This window comes from Schistocerca nitens, chromosome 1, assembly GCF_023898315.1.
Source record: "Schistocerca nitens isolate TAMUIC-IGC-003100 chromosome 1, iqSchNite1.1, whole genome shotgun sequence".
Lineage (NCBI taxonomy): Eukaryota > Metazoa > Arthropoda > Insecta > Orthoptera > Acrididae > Schistocerca > Schistocerca nitens.
Window position 1 is genome coordinate 382,469,465 of NC_064614.1, and position 21,346 is coordinate 382,490,810.

The window sequence follows — 21,346 nt, forward strand, 5'->3', positions numbered from 1 at the left end:
GCGTCGTCTTGCGGTACACTGAGCGGCCGAGACGTCCGTTACACCAAAACATTTAAAAGTGGCAGCTATCCCTATTTCTCTGTCTCGATGGTGAACTGAATGTTTGGGTCCATGCTGTTCATATGTTCTGGCAGTGCTCAAGAGTTTTTACGTCGTCTGACCAGGCAATAAACGTATTGTCAAAATAACGATACAATGAAGATGGATGAAACAGTTTAGAGTCGGCCCAAACGACATCGTAGTCAGCCTGGATGTGGTAACGAAAGTCGTATGGACGCCTTAACCACTCAGTGTACCGGCAACCGACGCACACTGACGCACAAAGATGTTGACACCAACTGTTACAGCATGACGTAATTACCGATCAATCAGAAGCTGTGTTTGGGATACGTAAAGTCGCCACAGCAGCAACTTTGACAGTTAGTTGCTCCTACGAGGACGATGGAGGTAATCGTCGAAAGTTCGAGGTTTTACCCCGAAATGACATGACAAGAAGTCTGGGCCTGCTTTATACAGATAGACAGACAACGAAGTGATCCTACAGTTTTAAGGGTTCCGTTTTTACCGTTTGCGATATGGAGCCCTAAAAATCAGTAAAACAATCATGACCTTCAAGAAAAATTTATCGGATCTTAGTACAACTACAAGGACGATCTTTAAAAATAACTTAGCTCGTGTATAACTTTCCAAGATGGCTGTCGAATGAGATGCACAGATCTATTTCCTTCACATGAAGTATTCATTTAAGAGTAAAGAGTCTTAAAGTTAAATTTCCTTTGTTTAGTACACTTACTGTAGTGTTTGTTACTGTTATACAAGCGAATATTTAGAGTTCGTATTATGCTTTTGCTTAAAAAAACCTCTTTTTATTTGAAATCGCTATAGTCGCGAAATAGGCCTAATTTTTGCGTGACATAAACTTTGAAAATACTATGTAGTTTCCTAAATAGTATACATTTCCTTCAAACAAGCTACTTACTAGTTTCAATGGTGTCTATTCTCGCCATAAAAGTGTATTTAACGTTTGTAAATCGCAATTCTCAACACATTTGTCATTTTTTACTTGTTAGTAGACGGGATCTAGATTTAAATTTCCGAATTGTAAACGTTAAAAAATAACCAAACAATCCTAGTAACGCGAATTCTCAAAAATCAAAGTAACTATTAATTCATTCTTCTGCCATCATATATCTAAATCAGTACAAAAGCAGAGGTAACGGTACAAAACGCTTTTAGTGTCTTTTTCTTTATATACAGCCAATCGACGTCCTAGAAAAATTTGATACATTCTCTTAAGTTAAATTTAATTATTCTTTAGATATTGACCTTGATTGAGAAATGTGCGAGCTAGTACAAGATAGTGAATAGGGGAACTGGTCGCTCGCTAGTCTTGTAGCAAATATTTTTACTGGGAAAATGCAGTGGGGAGAACGCTGGGAAAACAGAAGTGCCTCTCCTATGAAATTGCAGGTTATGCAGCAGGAACAATTTGACTGAAGAACAGGGAAGGTAACACAGAAAACAGGTATGTACCACTGCAAGGGATAAGTAGGGAAGAGCCTCAGGCAGGAGAAGGAGCAGGAAATGTGCAGCACACTTCAACATATGTCATGAAGCCTAGGATTGAGCAGATTGTGAGGAAGAAGAATGTGATGCTGCTAGGTAGTAGCCATGGGCAAGATGTAAGCTCTGAGTTAAAGGAAAGCTTAGAGGCAACTTACCAGGCCACGAGCATTTTCAAGCCAAACACGGTGCTAAGTCAAATGATAGATTACGTAGGGTCTTTACATCAGGATTTTCCAAAAGAGGACCTTGTAGTGAAAGTCAGTGGCCTGGGAAACACTCTGGACAGGGATGGGGCATATGATATAGGTGGTGACCTGGAAAATATAGCTCCCCTGGCTCGCTGCACCAATATACTTATAGTTGAGCTGTTCCAGCACCATGATCGACCACGCCTTACATATGAGGTTAGAAATGGCAGTGATGGAAGCCAACTTAGCACATGTTGCTCCGGCGCCTCTCGTCATTACCAATACAAGACGTTTCGTTAGGGATGGCTTACACCTAAATCGGTGCTGGGAAGGGAAGAATGGTGCAGCTGATTTATAAAAGTACAGAGCGTGGATCTCGTGCTACACATGTTCAAATACCTTTCTTCATTGGTGGGAGATGTAGGTCTTTTTTAGGACAAATCCAGACAACCGATTCCGCTGCCTAAAGAGTACCCCCGCAGTTTAAAAACATTCTGAAACAATCATTCACAAGATAGATTCTAACACACCAAATGACACGCATGCTACATGTTGTTGTTGTTGTGGTCTTCAGTCCTGAGACTGGTTTGATGCAGCTCTCCATACTACTCTACCCTGTGCAAGCTTCTTCATCTCCCAGTACCTACTGCAACCTACATCCTTCTGAATCTGCAGAGTGTATTGATCTCTTGGTCTCCCTCTACGATTTTTACCCTCCGAGCTGCCCTCCAATGCTAAATTTGTGATCCCTTGATGCCTCAAAACATGTCCTACCAACCGATCCCTTCTTCTAGTCAAGTTGTGCCACAAACTTCTCTTCTCCCCAATCCTATTCAATACCTCCTCATTAGTTATGTGATCTACCCACCTTATCTTCAGCATTCTTCTGTAGCACCACATTTCGAAAGCTTCTATTCTCTTCTTGTCCAAATTATTTATCGTCCATGTTTCACTTCCATACATGGCTACACTCCATACAAATACTTTTAGAAACGACTTCCTGACACTTAAATCTATATTCGATGTTAACAAATTTCTCTTCTTCAGAAACGATTTCCTTGCCATTGCCAGTCTACATTTTATATCCTCTCTACTTCGACCATCATCAGTTATTTTACTCCCTAAATAGCAAAACTCCTTTACTACTTTAAGTGTCTCATTTCCTAATCTAATCCCCTCAGCAACACCCGATTTAATTTGACTACATTCCATTATCCTCGTTTTGCTTTTGTTGATGTTCATCTTATATCCTCCTTTCAAGACACTGTCCATTCCGTTCAACTGCTCTTCCAAGTCCTTTGCTGTCTCTGACAGAATTACAATGTCATCGGCGAACCTCAAAGTTTTTACTTCTTCTCCATGAATTTTAATACCTACTCCGAATTTTTCTTTTGTTTCCTTTACTGCTTGCTCAATATACAGATTGAATAACATCGGGGAGAGGCTACAACCCTGTCTCACTCCTTTCCCAACCACTGCTTCCCTTTCATGCCCCACGACTCTTATAACTGCCATCTGGTTTCTGTACAAATTGTAAATAGCCTTTCGCTCCTTGTATTTTACCCCTGCCACCTTCAGAATTTGAAAGAGAGTATTCCAGTCAACATTGTCAAAAGCTTTCTCTAAGTCTACAAATGCTAGAAACGTAGGTTTGCCTTTTCTTAATCTTTCTTCTAAGATAAGTCGTAAGGTTAGTATTGCCTCACGTGTTCCAACATTTCTACGGAATCCAAACTGATCTTCCCCGAGGTCCGCTTCTACCAGTTTTTCCATTCGTCTGTAAAGAATTCGCGTTAGTATTTTGCAGCTGTGACTTATTAAACTGATAGTTCGGTAATTTTCACATCTGTCAACACCTGCTTTCTTTGAAGGCAGTATGACGTAGTTCACAGACTTAACAAACCTTCATCATGATACGCAATCAATAAATAATAAAAGACAACAATCTGAAGTTGAGCTTCGATCTTTGAACTACACTGTACTTTGTGTCTCTGAGCACTGGTGTAGAGACATGGAAATCCAACATGTAGGACAGATTCTTATTGTAGGACTACTTCAAAGGGCGGATGATCATTTATTTATATTAGAAACGGAACAGCTCAAGTCAAGTCATCACCTTAGTACAGTGGGTGAAAGCAAATACTTTGAAATTGACGTAACAGGGCTTCGTGACCCCAAGAAATTAATTATTTGTGTGTGTATATTGATCTCGCAGCAGTACTGTGGTCACTTTTATCAATAAATTAACAGAAGTCTCAAGTAGAAAAGGCAACGTAACTTTGTCGGGAGAAATAAACATACACACAAATATCATAAATGAAACTAGTAGCAGCTTCATAAACATAATTCAGAGTTTTGGTGTGTTCCTGTTGGTCGCAAGTGCAACAAGATTTATTACAATGACAGCATCCGTAATTGACCCTGCAGTCACAAATACGGACAGGAAAAAGTGTGACGTAGCTGTAAGAGATCTTGGATTATCAGACCACTTCTGCCAAATAATAACAGTAAAATCTAGTGTGGAAAAATCCGCTAAACTGCAAGTTTACACAACACGTTTATTGGAAATCGAAATACAAGATTTTTCAAAAGAACTAGCAAACCACATCTGACCTGAAGTTTATAGAGAAACTAATGTAAATGTAAAATTCTCTAAATTCTCAACATTATTTAAATTAAACATTGAAAAGACGTTTCAAAAAGTACCAACATCAATATTTGTTTCTAACAAAAACGAATGGATAACAGCAGGAGTTAAGAAGTCCTCCGAAAGCCGTAAGTACCTCAGTTCCAAGAAAAAGAGTCATAATGAACCAGAGATCTTAAATTTCTGTCATAGGTACAAAAAGATTTATAGGAAGGTGCTGATTGCTGCAAAAAGTCATTTCATGAGAAAATAACACACAATACAGAGTTTAAAAGCAGTCTGGGAAGTCAAAAAAAGGAAATAGGAAGAGGCAAGCAAAGACATAATAACAAACTGATAAGGGAGAGGTTAAAGTAATAAATGAGCCGCACCACCAAGAAAACTATGCGAATGCGCCTCTTGCAATTATGCAGAAAAGTTACAGCAAAAATCCCCAAAAACAAATGAAATATCTGTAAATAATTATGAACTTAGTACAATGATGTTGCGACCAACCATAGAGCATATAGTCACTAAAATTGTACAAAAACTAGAAATTCAGAAGACTTAGATGAAAGTACAAATGTGTATAAAAGAAACAATGTATAGAGAGTGAAAAAGCTCCCTTAACAAACATAATAAACACATCCTTCATATCACGAAAATTTACAATTTAACACAGGCAAGAGCTGGCCACTGCTAAAGAAAGGTAATACGGAAGATATAGAAAACTTCTGTCACATTTCCCTGTTGCCACCGTTCTCAAAAACAATAGAATCAATTATGAAAGACACATTGATGAATTAATTGTATGAATACGACCTTCTAAGTGAATCACATTTTGGTTCCCAAAGTGGTAGAAGTACGAAATCAGCCATAGTAGAATTCACAGGACGGGAACTTGATGCTCTTGACAAAGATGAATGTGTCACAGGCATAATTTTAATTTTTTCCAGGCTTTTGAAGCTGTTGACCATAAGGTTGTAGTAACTAAGCCAGAAGCATTAGGAATAAGAGTGGTAGCTAGTGAGTGGTTCTGATCATACATAGCACATACGGTACAAAGACTAGAATAACACTTACCTCGAATAAGTCTCAACGTAAAATAAAACACTTATCATAGCCAAAATATATTAATATAGGGGTTCCTCAGGGTAGAATTTTTAGGACCAATACTGTTCCTGATATACTTCACTGAATTTCTCAGTAGTATTAGTCATGGGGAAAAATTCTCTTTGCTGATGATGACCGCAATGTTATAGTCAATGAGGAAACAGCAGAAGTCCTGGCAAAGAAAGCAGATGAGACCCTCAAGGAAGTTTATTATTGGACAATAAGCAATAAAGTGACATTAAACGAAAAGAAAACAACTGTGACAAATTTCAGTTTCGAGAGGGAAAAATGGCAATGTCAAATTGCATCTGGATGACACCGCTATGGAGTGTAACAAATGCAAAATTTCTAGGAGTGAATATTGATTCTCAGTTGAAGCGGTGTCAACACTCAGAGATACTTGCAGGCAGAATGTCATCAGTGTGCTATGCCTTTAGAGTCCAGTCATCATTGTGCACAGCAAGTGTCGTTTAGTTACATACTGTTCATTTGTACACTCAGTTCTTAGTCATTACATTCTTTTCTGGAGAACAAATGCCAAAATCTGAACACAGTTTCAAAACTTCAGAAAGGGGCCATAGGAATAATAATAAAAACATTAGACGAGCTCATTGTAAGGGTCTATTCAAAACAATGGGTATTTTAAGCGTGACATGTGAGCACGTCTCTAAGTTAGTTCTACACATCAAAAATAACATTGATAATTACTGCACGGACGGCTCTGTCCATGACTATGGAACGAGATCTAGACTGAATTTATATTTACCAGAAAGAATGAACATAAATCTGGAAAGAGTATTTTCTCTCAAGGAATTAAAACTGTACAATAAATTATCAAAGGAAATAATAGAAATGGCTTGAACAAACTTATTTAAAATGCAATTAAAAATGCCTGTTAAGCCATTCTATACACTGGAGGACTACTTAGATATTCAGACTAGGGATTAGGTAAAAAGGGCAACACAAATGATAATAATTACAACAAAACCTCTAACATTCCACATAAACTTTCACACTACATTTTTTCGTTCTTTTTCTTGTCCAGAAAAACTTACTCCCGAAGCTATACAATTATAACACTAACGCCTTATTCTCTTTCTGAACTCAACGTCTTATTCGTTATAGAGAGATGGTGACTCAGTTTTTCAGGCTACCAAATGAGAAGTTACAGTGCTCATAAGGTCCTGACATTGGCTGATAGTGTGTGTAGTGTATTTAGTGTTATGAAACACTATATGTATAGTACATGTAGTGTGTGCATTGACTGCTAGTGGTAAATGAATGAACAGTGTAGCATTAGACTTTCTCAGTTTTAAATAACTTATATTTGTAAACTAGTACTGTAAACTACGGGTAAACTGAATGAGGTATCACTGTTTTAAACAGAGTGGCCTTGTATTCGGGAGGGTGGAGGCTCCAGTCTTCATTCAGCCATCCTGGTTTATGATTTCCGTAGTTTCTGTCAATTATCTCAGGTAAATGCCGGGGTGGTTCCTACTATAAGGCCATGGCCGACTGCCTGGCCCATCCTTATCATACCAAACCTGTAAGACATTAAATGTTTGTATATGTGAATTACTTAATTTTTATTCTTAAATTGTAATACAATGACACGTCCAATACCCTTGTAAAAGAGATCTATGGACGAATAAAACTACTACTGGTATTACTACTATTACTATAACAACTACTACTTCACATAATTGTCCGGGTTTCGCCTCATCTTTCTCTAAGGATATCGTTGTTGGCGGCTTAGTGACCCAAAGAACGCCCATTTCCTTTATCTGGTGTTATCAAGGTGACTAACTTAACCCTGGGCAGTTTCGATAGTTGCTTCCCGTCGTAGTTTAATTCTAACGTGTCAAAAATATCTGACTAATAAGTCAGAACTGCGACATCTTAAAATTTATTGCTGCACCGTTCACTGAAATTACGATAGTAGTGAAATAAAAACGAATATAACGATCATGAAGAGCTTAAACATGGTGAAAAAAATAAAATTTATAAGCAGCTTGTGTCATACAAAATGCATTATGGCTGTGATACTCGTAAATGACAATTTTCTTTCCACGTGTTACATCAGGAGAAAATTGATGTTTTTGTCATCTGTTTTAATGTGTATTGTAAAATGTTCTTCAGGACTCTATTGTATTTGAAGAAATTCATGTTACCACCATAAGATGCTCTTAGTGAACTATGCTTTGTTCAGTATTCATTAAAAGCGGATTATTCGGGGAACATGTATTTCTTCAAACTGTTTTTGCTGAAAATTCGTTTTTATAGCTCCTAACTTTAATCCAATTACCATCTCACTTTTTGTTTCCTGTAAGGTGCACCAGGTAAAACGTTTGTGCTTATATTTGCTGAGTGACATATGTTTATTGAGAGTAGAAGCTACCTCTGCTCCTGGGGAAGTCCTCTAACATATATCAGTTAATAGTTCTTCTTATAGCACTGCAATAATAGCCCTTAAATGAATAAACAGGTAAATCTGCGCAGCCTAATAGCCCTGTGCATCTGTCCCGAATCTCCCAGACTCCTGCACCGACAGACTTACCTGTTATTCTGAAAGGAAGAATACTTATAGTACCAGATGTTTGCAATGATACATACCAGTAGTTTAATTTACTACAAAATAAGAAATTCTGAAAATGGGAAAAGGTACTCCGAGAATTACGGAATTATGGTGTGAGTTTGATTAACCAGTAACAACACTCTCAGCTTAATCTATATGAGACGAAAATAAGCACAGTGAGCGGTCCCGTCACGAGGTGAGCGAGCATATGGCCTAATATTACAGACACACTATACATGAAAATTTATTACGAAATGAAAATCTCGAGAACTCTTACAAGGGCTATAATTACAAAAAGGCACTGAAAAACACGTTCATAATGGGTCTCAGAATATAAAGAACAGACACGGTAGCTGAATAGGTGTCAGGGTACCGATCGGCCGTTAATCAGGCTACAATTTGAGAAACTAAACTAATCTCAATTCTGCGACTGTAGTATGTCCAGAGTACAGCTTCGACCTTACCACAGGTAATCAGAACGATGAAAAGCCTTTCGCTTGTTTAGGATATACCACTGATTTTACACAGGCTCTTCTTACATGGCTACAAGTGGTGCACCATTCCTTGTAAACAATTTCGACATTGGGTTGATACACCTGCAAATCGGGCAATTTCATTCGTGGTTTAGTCATGGGCAAGTTCAAACCTAATAACACAATTCTGACATCCTATCACGTCTCTATATTGACACACTAACTGGGCTGGCGGCTGGAACATAACACCACTTCACTGACATTACTTACGTCAGCAGCGTAGCGCCACGAGTGACTACCTAGAACCAGTTCTGCACCATCTGTAATGCTCCACAGTTACCATCGTGCTCTTTTGAGCGACTGACTAAGATTTTGCCTGGATAATTTAAACACGCAGTTACTGGCGGCCTCATGCGAAAGACGTGCTTGGTTGTGCTTCATGATTTACGCTGCTTTTCGTGAGATAAATGGCGCTAAGTCTTCATGTATGGCACACTATAGTCTGTTCAGGATGACAGTTCGGCAGGAGCACGTGGAGGTGCGGAGCTGAGTTGACGCATCCAGCACGGAACTCACGCGTAATCTTACGTTTTACACACGTCGCTACAACTATCAAACTACTCACTTTACAAATATGGAACTTATATCATTGTGTTCTGGAAAAACTGAATTTCTTTTTCATTCTAGTTTTATTTACGCCAGCAATTTATTAAGAATCTCTACGGATAGTTTACGAGAATGTATTTTCTTACAGCGTTAGCGAATTTTCGACATGCGGAATACTTTTCTATTATTGAAGTAAGGTGAACACATTAACCGAATGAAATCTTAAAGAGTGCATAATACTTTCATCTACTCCAAAGTGGTATTCTCTACATGTTTTCTAATACGAGAGAATAGTTATATACACACATCAAAAAAAGTTTTGCATCACCTCGGTCCCGAGAGTTCCGGAAACTGTACAGAAAATTGGAATAGAGATCAACATAAACATAATTTCCGCCATTTTTATTGCTCATGAAAACCACACATTGTATGTTGTACCACCATACTGCGAGACCTTCAGAGGTGGTGGTCCGGACTGCTGCACACAACGGTACCTATAATACCCAGTAGCACGCCCTCTTTCATTGATGCATGCCTGTATTCGTTGTGGCATACTATCCACAAGTTCATCAAGACACTGGTGGTCCAAATTGTCCGACTCCTTAACTGCGATTCGGCGTAAATTTTTCAGAGTGGTTGGTGGGTCATGTCGTCCATAAACAGCCCTTTTAAATCTATCCCAAGCATGTTCGATAGGGCTCATGTCTGGTGAACATGCTGGCCACTCTAGTCGTGCGATGTCGTTATCCTGAAGGAAGTCATTCACAAGATGTGCACGATGAGGGCGCGAATTGTCGTTCATGAAGACGAATGCCTCGCCAATATACTGCCGATATGGTTGCACTATCGATCGTAGGATGGTATTCGGGTATCGTACAGCCGCTACGGCACCTTCCATGACCATCAGCGGCGTACGTCGGCCCCACATAATGCCACCCGCAAACAGAAGGGAACCTCCACCTTGCTGCACTCGCTGGACAGTGTGTCTAAGGCGTTCAGCCTGACCAGGTTGCCACCAAACACGTCTCCGACGATTGTCTGGTTGAATGCACATGCGACGCTCATCGGTGAAGAGAGCGTGATGCCAGGCCTGAGCGGTCCATTCGGCATGTTGTTAGGCCCATCTGTACCGTGCTGCATGGTGTCGTGGTTGCAAAGATGGACCTCGCCATGGTCGTCGGGAGTGAAGTTGCGCATCATGCAGCCTACTGCACACAGTTTGTGTCGTAACACGTCGTTCTGTGCCTGCACGAAAAGCGTTAGTCAACAAGGTGGCGGTGCTGTGGGGGTTCCTCCGGGCCATCATCCGTAGGTACCGATCATCCACTGCAGTAGCAGCGCTTGGGCGGCCTGAGTGAGGCATGTCATCGACAGTTCCTGTCTCTCTGTAACTCCTTCATGTCCGAACAACATCGCTATGGTTCGCTCCGAGACGCCTGGACACTTCCCTTGTTGAGAGCCCTTCCTGGCACAAAGCAACAATGTGGACGCGATCGAACCGCGGTATTGACCGTCTAGGCATGGTTGATCTACAGACAACACGAGCTGTGTGTCTCCTTCCTGGTGGAATGACTGGAACTGATAGGCTGTCTGACCCCCTCCGTCTAATAGGCGCTGCTCATGTATGATTGTTTACATCAATGGGCGGGTTTAGTGACATCTGTGAACAGTCAAATGAACTGTATGTGATACAATATCCACAGTCAACGCATATCCTCAGGAGTTCTGGGAACAGGGGTGATGCAAAACTTTTCTTTGATGTGTGTGTGATGCACAATAGTCCTCTCGCGCCTGAAGTACTAAGCGGTCACCTATACATTTTCCTTATGAGAAACGGATCGCTAAGTTTGCAATTAACATGTTATTAATTTTTATGATCTGCTGATTATTTCTAACATAATAAAAAAATATTTAAGCGCCTTCAGCGCGGTTTGAAAACTTATCTTAAATAAACCAACCAGTACTGATATAGCGTGTGTGATACAGACTGAATTCATGAGATGAACTTCAATTGGAATTAACTGCTGATAAGGCCCTCTTATTACAATACGAAAATATATTGTTGCTATGTAGCTACTTACCATTGCAAACCGCGCACTTCAAACATGCAGTTGAATCCGCCTATATTTCATTTCTGTGGTCATCATCATCATCGTCATCATCATCATCTTGGACAGTTTCCAGCCTCTGGCCGAGGCTGTTTGAAACATAACCCTCTCCATCGTCTTCTGTCTTGCTACCATCTCTCCGTCTTGGCCTTGGTCCAGTCTTCTCCTTTTTCTGGACGCATTCCTCCGCTCCTTTCAGCCATCTGTCTCTCGGTCTTCCTCTTGGTCTCTTTCCTTCCACTGGTCTCTTTCCTTCCACTTTCTTCTCGTGTATCCTCATGGGTATCCTCTTCACCTCCATTCGCTTAACATGCCCATACCAGCTCAGCCTTGATTTGTCTATCTTCTCCTGTAATGGTTCCACCTTCATTAACTCTCTGATCCTCTCATTTCTTAACCTGTCTATCTTTGTCATAATAATACTGTTCCTCAAGAATTTCATTTCACTAGCTTTTACTTTGCTTTTCTCTCTTCCTTTCATAACCCAGGTTTCGGATGCATATGTTAGGATCGGGACATTGTATGACCGGTATATAATCTTTTTACTGATTTTAGGTACATTCTTGCTCCATATCAGGCTTCTGACACTCTTCCGAAATGCTTCTGCTTTTCTCCCCCGCTCGTTTCTGTGGTGATAATCGAAAAGGTCCACTGATATCACTTTCATCGTTATGACAGATGCTTGACATATCACTGTAAATTTCACTGTTGTTATTTAATAAAATGAAAAAACTACCTTCCTTAAGGGTGACCAATAACTTTCCGCGTCTCGAACTTTCCTTCCTGCGGTAGTAATTATAAACATGGCGACGAACCGTATCCTCATCCTCAGCAAATGAATTTTTGTTGGTAATTCCCTTATACATACAACGTTTTCTCCCCAGAAGTTTCAATCTCTTCGATGTTTTTCCAACTTCCTTTAATTTCTTGAACGTTTCCTTGCAAATCTTCGTGATAGTGCTTTCGTTTATGCTCAGAGGAGCAGCATTTCTATCGATTACATCAAGGGAAGAATGACGCGGAATTTTTCCACTCATAACTTTCGACGAACTTATTTCTGACATATCTCAGTCTTTCTTTTTCTTTCTTTGGCTACCACCTTTATCCCACATTGTGCGCAGGGTCGACAGGGTTATGTACGGATTTCGCATGGTTAATTTTAAGGGGTGGCCGGACGCCCTTCCTGCTGCCACCCCATAGCCCCTGGGACGGAATGATGAGCGTACCCCAGCTGTCTGCGTCTGGTGTAAATCGTGAAATAGTGTGAATGTGCTTCAGATGTCTGCGAGGCGCGTAAATGAGGCGGGATGTGGGGACCAGCCCGGTATTCGCCTTGTAGGATGTGGAAAACCGCCTAAAAACCAAATGCAGGCTGGCCAGCACACCGGCCGTCGTCGTTAATCCGCCGGGCGGATTCGATCTGGGACCGGCGCACCTACCCGAGTCCAGGAAGCAGCGCGTTAGCGCTCTCGGCTACCTTGGCGGGTTTCTGATATATCTCAGTGCCACACATCAAGTAACTGTAACAAATAAAATGTCAATTCCTGCAACAGTAAAATCGACAACAAACAATATCGAAGGGTGTAACAATTACACAGGATAGCAAGCTGCCTGAAAGTCAAATACAGTGCAAGCAGGAAGTGTTGTGGTGGTGGGGTGAAGGTTTGACAACTTCGAGTGTTTGCTGCGGCTGCAGATATTGTGAGTTCGCCCGCCTTACTACATTCGTCGAACCTGTCAGTGCTAAAGTAATTTTGAACGCACTAAACACTGAGGTGACAATAGTCGTGGGATACCTTGTAATGTCGTGTCGAAAGTCCTTTTGCCCAGGGTAGTGCAGCAACTCAATGTGGCATGTATTCAACAAGTCGTTGGAAACCACCTACAGAAATACTGAGCCACGCTGCCCCTATAGCTGTCCATAATTGCGAAAGTGTTGGTGCTGCAAGAGTTTGAGCGCTAATTCACTTCTCGATTATGTCCCAAAAGTGTTCGATGGGATTCATGTCGGGTGATGTGGATGACCAAATCATTTACTCGAACTGTCCAGAATGTTCTGATACCGCATAGTCACCCATAAAAATTCCATCGTTGTTTGGGAACAAGAAGTCGGTGAATGATTGCAGATGGTCTCCAAGTAGCGAGCATTACCATTTCAAGTCAGTTATTGGTTCATTTGGACCAGAGGACCCAGTCCCTTCCGTGCAGACACAGCCCACACCATTATGGAGTCACCACCAGCTTGCACAGTCTTGTTGACAACTTTGGTCCATGGTTTCGAGGGCTCTGCGACACACCCGAACCCTTTCGTCAGTCATTACCAATTGAAATCGGGGCTCATGCGATCATATCACAGTTTTACAGTCGTCTAGAGTCCAACCGATATGGCCACGAGCCAAGGACAGGCGCTGCAGGCGATGCCGTGCTGTTAGTAAAGACACTCGCGTCGGTCGTCTACTACTATAACCCATTAACGCCACAATTCGCTGGAATGTCCTAACAAATAGGTTCGTCGTACGTCCCACATTGATTTCTGCGGTTGTTTCAAGCAGTGTTGCTTGTCTGTTAGCGCCGACAATTCTATGCAAACCCTGCTGCTCTCGCCGGCCGAAGTGGCCGTGCGGTTAAAGGCGCTGCAGTCTGGAACCGCAATACCGCTACGGTCGCAGGTTCGAATCCTGCCTCGGGCATGGATGTTTGTGATGTCCTTAGGTTAGTTAGGTTTAACTAGTTCTAAGTTCTAGGGGACTAATGACCTCAGCAGTTGAGTCCCATAGTGCTCAGAGCCATTTGAGCCTGCTGCTCTCGAAACTTCCTGGCAGATTAAAACTGTGTGCCCGACCGAGACTCGAACTCAGACCTTTGCCTTTCGCTGGCAAGTGCTTGGAAGGTAGGAGACGGGGTACTGGCAGACTTGAAGCTGTGAGGACGGTTCGTGAGTCGTGCTTGGGTAGCTCAGTTAGTAGAGCACTTGCCCGCGAAAGGCAAAGGTCCCGAGTTCGAGTCTCGGCCCGGCACACAGTTTTAATCTGCCAGGAAGTTTCATATCAGCGCACACTCCACTGCAGAGTGAAAATCTCATCCTGCTGCTCTCGTTGTTCAGTGAAGGCTGTCGGACACTGCGTTGTCCTCGGTGGAGATATCGCTATACCAGCCTCTCCTTGCGAGACTCGACGCATTTGAAGGTATGGTATTTGCTTTGATTTGCCGTCGACTGGGGGACAGCAGCGTGGTTTGCCGATGTGCAGGCGCCGCTGACGTTGTTGTTGGAGGGCGTGTGGAGCACTTGCAGCGGGGGCACCCCTCACCGCAGCTCCCGCCTGCCGATACCCGGCCCGCTGCACGCCTCACTCGGCGAGGGCTACGAGGGCTTCCTGGCCGACGTGTCGCGCGTCGCGCGCCGCAAGCGCCCGCCGCTGTCGCTCAACGTCAACGCGCTGGACTTCGGCTTTGCGGATGCCAGCGGCACGGAGCCAGCCCTGCCGGCTTCGGTCACCATCACGTCGCACATACAGGTCACCGTGGAAGTGACCTGGGACCAGGGTAAAAACAGCTTGACGGCTTCCACCGTACAGACTGATACACTGCGATAGTGGTAATTGAAACTACATCACCTTGATGGCAGTGTGCAAAAAACATTAAATTAAAATAAAGTGCAAATGATTAGAATGTCTGCACAAACGCATAAAGTAGCAAACGGTAGTAACGCACTGATGTTTCTTAGTAGAAAGTAGGATTATGCTAGATATTTGTTCTCCAGAAATCACAAGTGTATATGGTTCTACCGGCTTGTGACGCAATTCGACATTCACAAAAAAGTGATATACAGAGTCTGTGGTTCATCTTCCACGATATAGCTTCTAGTACTGGTCGCAATTCCACAACTATCATGTCAATATGGAATCAGTGGGTTTAAGAGTGCCATACTTACCACTGTGTGGGATCTCAATAACTAACAACAGAGAGGACAGACACACTGTTCGCTCGGCCTTGCAGGATCGTACAGATGCGTCACATGCCTTGAGTCATGAACGAAGCTTCTTTACAGCTTGATAGGTATCCGCACTACAAGCTCACTGGCTACTACCTGGCAAGTGAACCAACTGAAAGTTCACTGTGGTCCTGTCAGCAGCAACCTGTAGTGATTGCGCAAGCACACCACCTATAATAATTTTGTCTCAACTATATCCAAGGGTTTGTTATGTGCTGCTGTCTTTTGGCCCAAGTAATGCACTGATGTGAAAATGGATAATAATCAGCGAAATTTTGATAGACTTACGCAAATTTTTCAAATACATTAAATCATAAATATTGCAAATGAAATTAGGTGTAGCATCCCGAAGTATTGGCCGTGCGCTCAAACGCACGGCTTTCCGAGCGGGAAGGAGCGCCTGGTCAAAAATGGTTCAAATGGCTCTGAGCACTATGGGACTTAACATCTATGGTCATCAGTCCGCTAGAACTTAGAACTACTTAAACCTAACCAACCTAAGGACATCACACAACAGCAAGTCATCACGAGGCAGAGAAAATCCCTGACCCCGCCGGGAATCGAACCCGGGAACCCAGGTGTGGGAAGCGAGAACGCTACCGCTCGACCACGAGCTGTGGACAGCGCCTGGTCCCCGGCACGAATCCGCCCGGCGGATTTGTGTCGAGGTCCAGTGAACCGGCCAGTCGGTGGATGCTTTTTAGGCGGTTTTCCATCTGCCTCGGCGAATGCGGGTTGGTTCCCCTTATTCCGCCTCAGTTACATCATGTCGGCGATTGCTGCGCAAACAAATTCTCCACGTACGCGTCCACCACCATTACTCTACCACGCAAACATAGGGATTACACTCGTCTGGTGTGAGACGTTCCCTGGGGGGCCCACCGGGGGCCGAACCCGTACAATAACCCTGCGGCGGAGGAGTGAAGTGGACTGTGGTAGTCGTCGTGGGGTTGTGGACCACTGCGGCTGCGGCGGGGACGGAGCCTCTCCGTCGTTTCTAGGTCTCCGGTTAACATACAATACATACAATACAATCCCGAAGCACAATGGCATAACTTAATGCGTCGGTTTAAATTCAACTTGTAACTTTACTTGCAACTAAAGAATCGAAGGAAACAAGTACGAAAAGTTGGCCATATATTTCCATGAAAACCTACAGCAGATAAATGAATCAGTGTATAGTGCGGAGCAAAGCAAGCAGAGCATCGAATGAAAAGTTCCGAACACTAACGAATGTCTAAGTTTGTAGCACATGTAGCAATTTCAGCATTTTGCAAGGTTTTCAGAGTTCCACTGAAACACGTTAGAAGGATCTCCACTGTTCCAATGCAATGATCGTAAGCCCATCTTCACTCCTGCAACGTCAGCCACAAGAGGACCACGAGGCTGCTCTGTTTGCCTACTCCAGAGTTTGGGTACAGGACCAGCTACTGCAGTTAACTGTGTTACTTTTTTTGACCCACCTTTTCGGAAATACACATTTCACAGTTGTACATACACTATAAAAATTTAATATACATATTCTTAAATCTGCTTATATGCACTCCTTGTCCCATAAATAAAGTCTATACTTTCCCCTTTTAGTTTGTCATTTTACTTCTGTTCAGACATCACAGAAGCTAGTCGAATACATGTCCGTATTCTACTAGTCACCGTGGCCCTATGAGAAAAAGCACACATCTTAATGTTTTTCTTTTTACAAACGTTACAAATCACCTATACCTAAATTATTACATTATAGTCACTACTGCAATGTCAACATTTTGAAGTGAAATAAGTGTGTGTTTGCAGAATTCTAGTTTATCGCAATTTAGTGAAAATTACAAATAATTTAACAATTTCTTTTCGTGCTTATGGCACAACAATGTACCTCATCATGACACTGAGGTCACGATCTATTTGGTGGTATATAGTACGTGTTAATAAGATGTCTGCTAATGGGTATTATGCGTCATAAATAAACAAACATTTGAATTTTAATGATCTCTAAACAAGACGACGCATAAATAAACTAATAATTTGATTCTGTTTAGGGCTCGTGCTAATTCCGGAAATGTCATATTGGCTGTGCCTCGACAGTAGGCAGTCTTGGCAATTTTAGTAGCTACACAGTATTTTCAATTCAACACACTCAGTTGCCGAGACATTTTGGCGTTCCCCTCCGCTGTCGCGAGGCGTGCTAGCCATGGGCTTTCTCCGGCGTCGTGCCCTGTCTGCGGACAAGCCGGTCCTCGACCGCTTTGCTCATGCTGCGACTCTGTCCAACCTTCCCGTATTCTCCCAGCCCGCCCATATACAGCAACAAACCGACTCTCCATCGCTCGCCTCCACTTAGCACTCAAAATATCGACCAAGATGCTCGTTTCATCACAACAGGGATAGTGAGCTGACATGCAGAACACCACAGATCGTCGGCATAGAGATCACTGTTGCAGCTTCGTTTTACACTGCAAGAGGAATAAGCGCTCCAACAGTGGTGTGCTCAGTGACAACACAGGGCACAACTTTTTTGAGGTTAGTGCCACTTCTGTTTGGAGCATTGCGATGCATCTATCCATGTGTCGAGACTCCGAGGAGAATGGCTGTTGCTAGATTGCATTTGCTATCCGAAACGGGCCCAGCACCAGGCGTTATTGTGTTGGATGCCATTCCGTACACGTCACGATACCAGTATATGTACATGAGGTGTTAACGGCCGCAGTATGTGTCCTGTCTTTGAGCTCTCCGTGATTTTATCTTTCATCATGCTAATGCATAACCACATGTTCCTGTGGACTCCTAACATACCTACATACAGGAGTTATTCAACTATTGCCCCAAGCAGCTCTTTCACTAGATCTCTCACCCACCGAAAACATCTGGTTATGGATTGCCCGAGAGACTGGCACGCTACCACTCGCTGACCAGTGCGACTGAGGCGAGGCAGCACAAAAAACGACATATCTGTGTCTGTCATCCAAGCTCAGTTCCACTCAGCACCCAGAGAAGTTAGGGTAATTGATGCTGCCAGAGGTGCCGTCTATTTACAGTCAATTTCACACCATGTATAACGCCTGATTGCCCACAAATTTAAAAATACATTCTACCTCATATATTGCTTACACAAAACGAGAATAATTTCATTATTTGCTAGCCTTTCCAATTCTGCAATTTTAATGACCAGCAGTGCTTTTACCGTCGACACGATCCTTGGCTATGATAATAATGTAGAGAAATGTGGCATTTGCAAGCTATTTTTGCTATTAAAACTGAAACTGTTGTTCAGAAACTCACCTAACATTGTTTTCTTAAGCTTGTACTGTCACTAATGGTTCTCGTTTGCGCACGCATTGTTTCAAAAAGACTGTATTATGGATTAGAAGAGTAATAATCTACTACAGCCCAACGTCTTCTGAACATTAAATAGTATAATAAAAAGAGTACGCTTTCTGCGTGTAGCTGGTGACCGATAGAAGATATATTCTGTGGTGTTCAGCCGGATTAACGATTCCACGTTTCTGCGCTCTGGTGTGAGACCTACCTATAAATCAGAGCACATCTAAGAACATATTTAGCAAAAATCCAGAAGGCTGGCTAATCCACAAGATACTGTTGCCTCTGGACGCGTAGAGGTATATCTTCCAAAATAGCACGGACGTGAGGCAAAAGTCTAAAAGCTTCTAGAACACTCCCTGTCGTGACACAAATTTGAAAATCAGGTAAAAGGAAATGATCCATATCTATGTTATTAAGCCTACTCCATATCCACCAGCGAAAGAAATTTCCAGAACCAAATTCATATTTGAGCTCCAACAGATCTGTTATTGAAAGGCATATAAAAGAGAACACTGACTAATTTTTCAACTAATGTAACTATTTGTTGGAAAGATGAGCTACATTCCACATAATCCATGTTAATTCCTATGGTTAAGAAATCTGGCGTTACGTCACGTTCGATTCAGAATACTATTGTGGTACCAGCTTCAGGCAGACCTTCGTAACACCCTTGGAGTATGTAAGCCAGCCACCAACGTAATGAACATCTACATACATTCTACTCAATCCGCTATACGGCACTTGACGGAGGGTACCCCATAACACTGCTGATCATTTCCGTTCCACTTACACTCTCAAACAGAATGAGGGAGAAAGGACTGACTATATGTCTCCGTACCAGCCCTAATTTCTCATATTTTACCTTCGTGTTCCCCCCGCGTAATGTATGTTGGAGACAGTAGAATAGTTTTGTAGTCAGCTTCAAATGACAGTTCTCGAGCTTTTCTCAATAGTGTTCCTTGGAAAGAATTCTGCAGCTGATGCATTTCGGAAGAGTGTCAGAAGCCTGATATGGAGCAAGGATGTACCACAAATCAGTAAAAAGATTATATATCGCTCATACAATGTTCCGATCCTGACATATGCATCCTAAACCTGGGTTATGAAAAGAAGAGAGAAAAGCAAAGTAAAAGCTAGTGAAATGAAATGAAATTCTTGAGGAACAATATTATAGTGACAAAGATAAACAGGTTATGAAATGAGAGGATCAGAGAGTTAATGAAGGTGGAACCATTACAGGAGAAATAAATAAAGGTTGTATCAAGGCTGAGATGGTATGGGCATGTTAAGCTAGAAATTATTGTATATAATCGTGGCTTAGCACACTACCAAAATGCGTTCTACTGTCAGCAGTGGACTGGATTGCTGCACACTGTATCACAACGATGTGTTTCTACAGCCGGCTACGTGATGGAAAACTAGCTGCTGTCAAAACACTCCTGGCTGGAGTGAGTGTAAGTGTTCTCAGATCAGCCGGTGGCAGCATACCTTTGGCACTATGCCTTCGAATGGTGCAGTCTCTGCGCCAGTCATTGGTCGATTGTGTGACCTAGCCACTAGAGCCTTATGGAACTCTATCAGCAACTATACGAAGCCACTGATCTATGAGCCGTCAGATAGTCCTCTTGATGGGTCTGGGCTTCATACTCAAAGCACAGAGGTGAAAGTTCCCCATGGGTTCCATCGCTTGACTCTCCAGCTATTTTCCGAAGGTCCTGAGCTCTACTCGGGACGCCAACATATTCCTATCAGACGCGTCGGACCCCAAATGGTGGTCGCCAGGACACCTGTTTAAGCCCACTGGGCTTCGTAGCTCACATCAGACTTTCGTTAACAAGGTCACCACTGTCGTCAGGAGCCGTTGTACTGAGGCAGCATTCTGCTGCCTCGGCATACCTCAAAAATGGCTCTGAGCACTATGGGACTTAACTTCTGAAGTCATCAGTCCCCTAGAACTTAGAACTACTTAAACCTAACTAGCCTAAAGACATCACACACATCCATGCCCGGGGCAGGATTCGAACCTGCGACCGTAGCGGTCGCGCGGTTCCAGACTGTAGCGCCTAGAACCGCTCGGTCACCCCGGCCGATTTCGGCATACCTCAATCGCTGCTTAGTGCATACTAGTTTGACAGGCTAGTAAGCCGCCTGTCTCCGAGATGCATTTCTTTCCACTTTTCTTCTCTGGTTTGTTGTTGAGTGTTAGTGAGATTTTCTGGATCTATGAGGGATACTCCTCCTCGATTTAAGTCGGCGTCGGGCTGGTTGGTATTAAAATCGGAGATGAGCCTTAGATGTAGTCGATTTAGTTTTTAGTTTCTTGGCTGCCACTTCGTGTCTGATGAGGCGGAGCGATACCGCCTAGCCAATATAGCTTGTCAGCCAATGTTGGTCTCAAACAGCCTGTAATGATGCAGCGTGACTCGTTGAGATATCTTCCACTTGTTTGGCTTGGCTGGAGTTATACCACACAGCATATGCGTGCACTGCAGCTGAATACCGCAAAACTAAAGCTGTAGTCCTTACTGTCCTGGGCTGTGTATCCCATAATGTGCCTGCCGGGTTGCGTACAATATTGTTTCTAGCAGCTAGCATGGTGTTAGTACAGTATTTTTCTGTAAGTGAGTGCTCTATCTGAGTCTTTGACGCCTGTCTCTTCCTGTGGCGAAAAACACAGGTTTGAGTCTTCGAGGGATTAAGTTAGAACTGGGTTTCCTTGTAGCAGACAACAAGTTGTTCAAGAACTCCTGAGAGAAGCCTCCCCAAAGAATGTATTATTACGTTT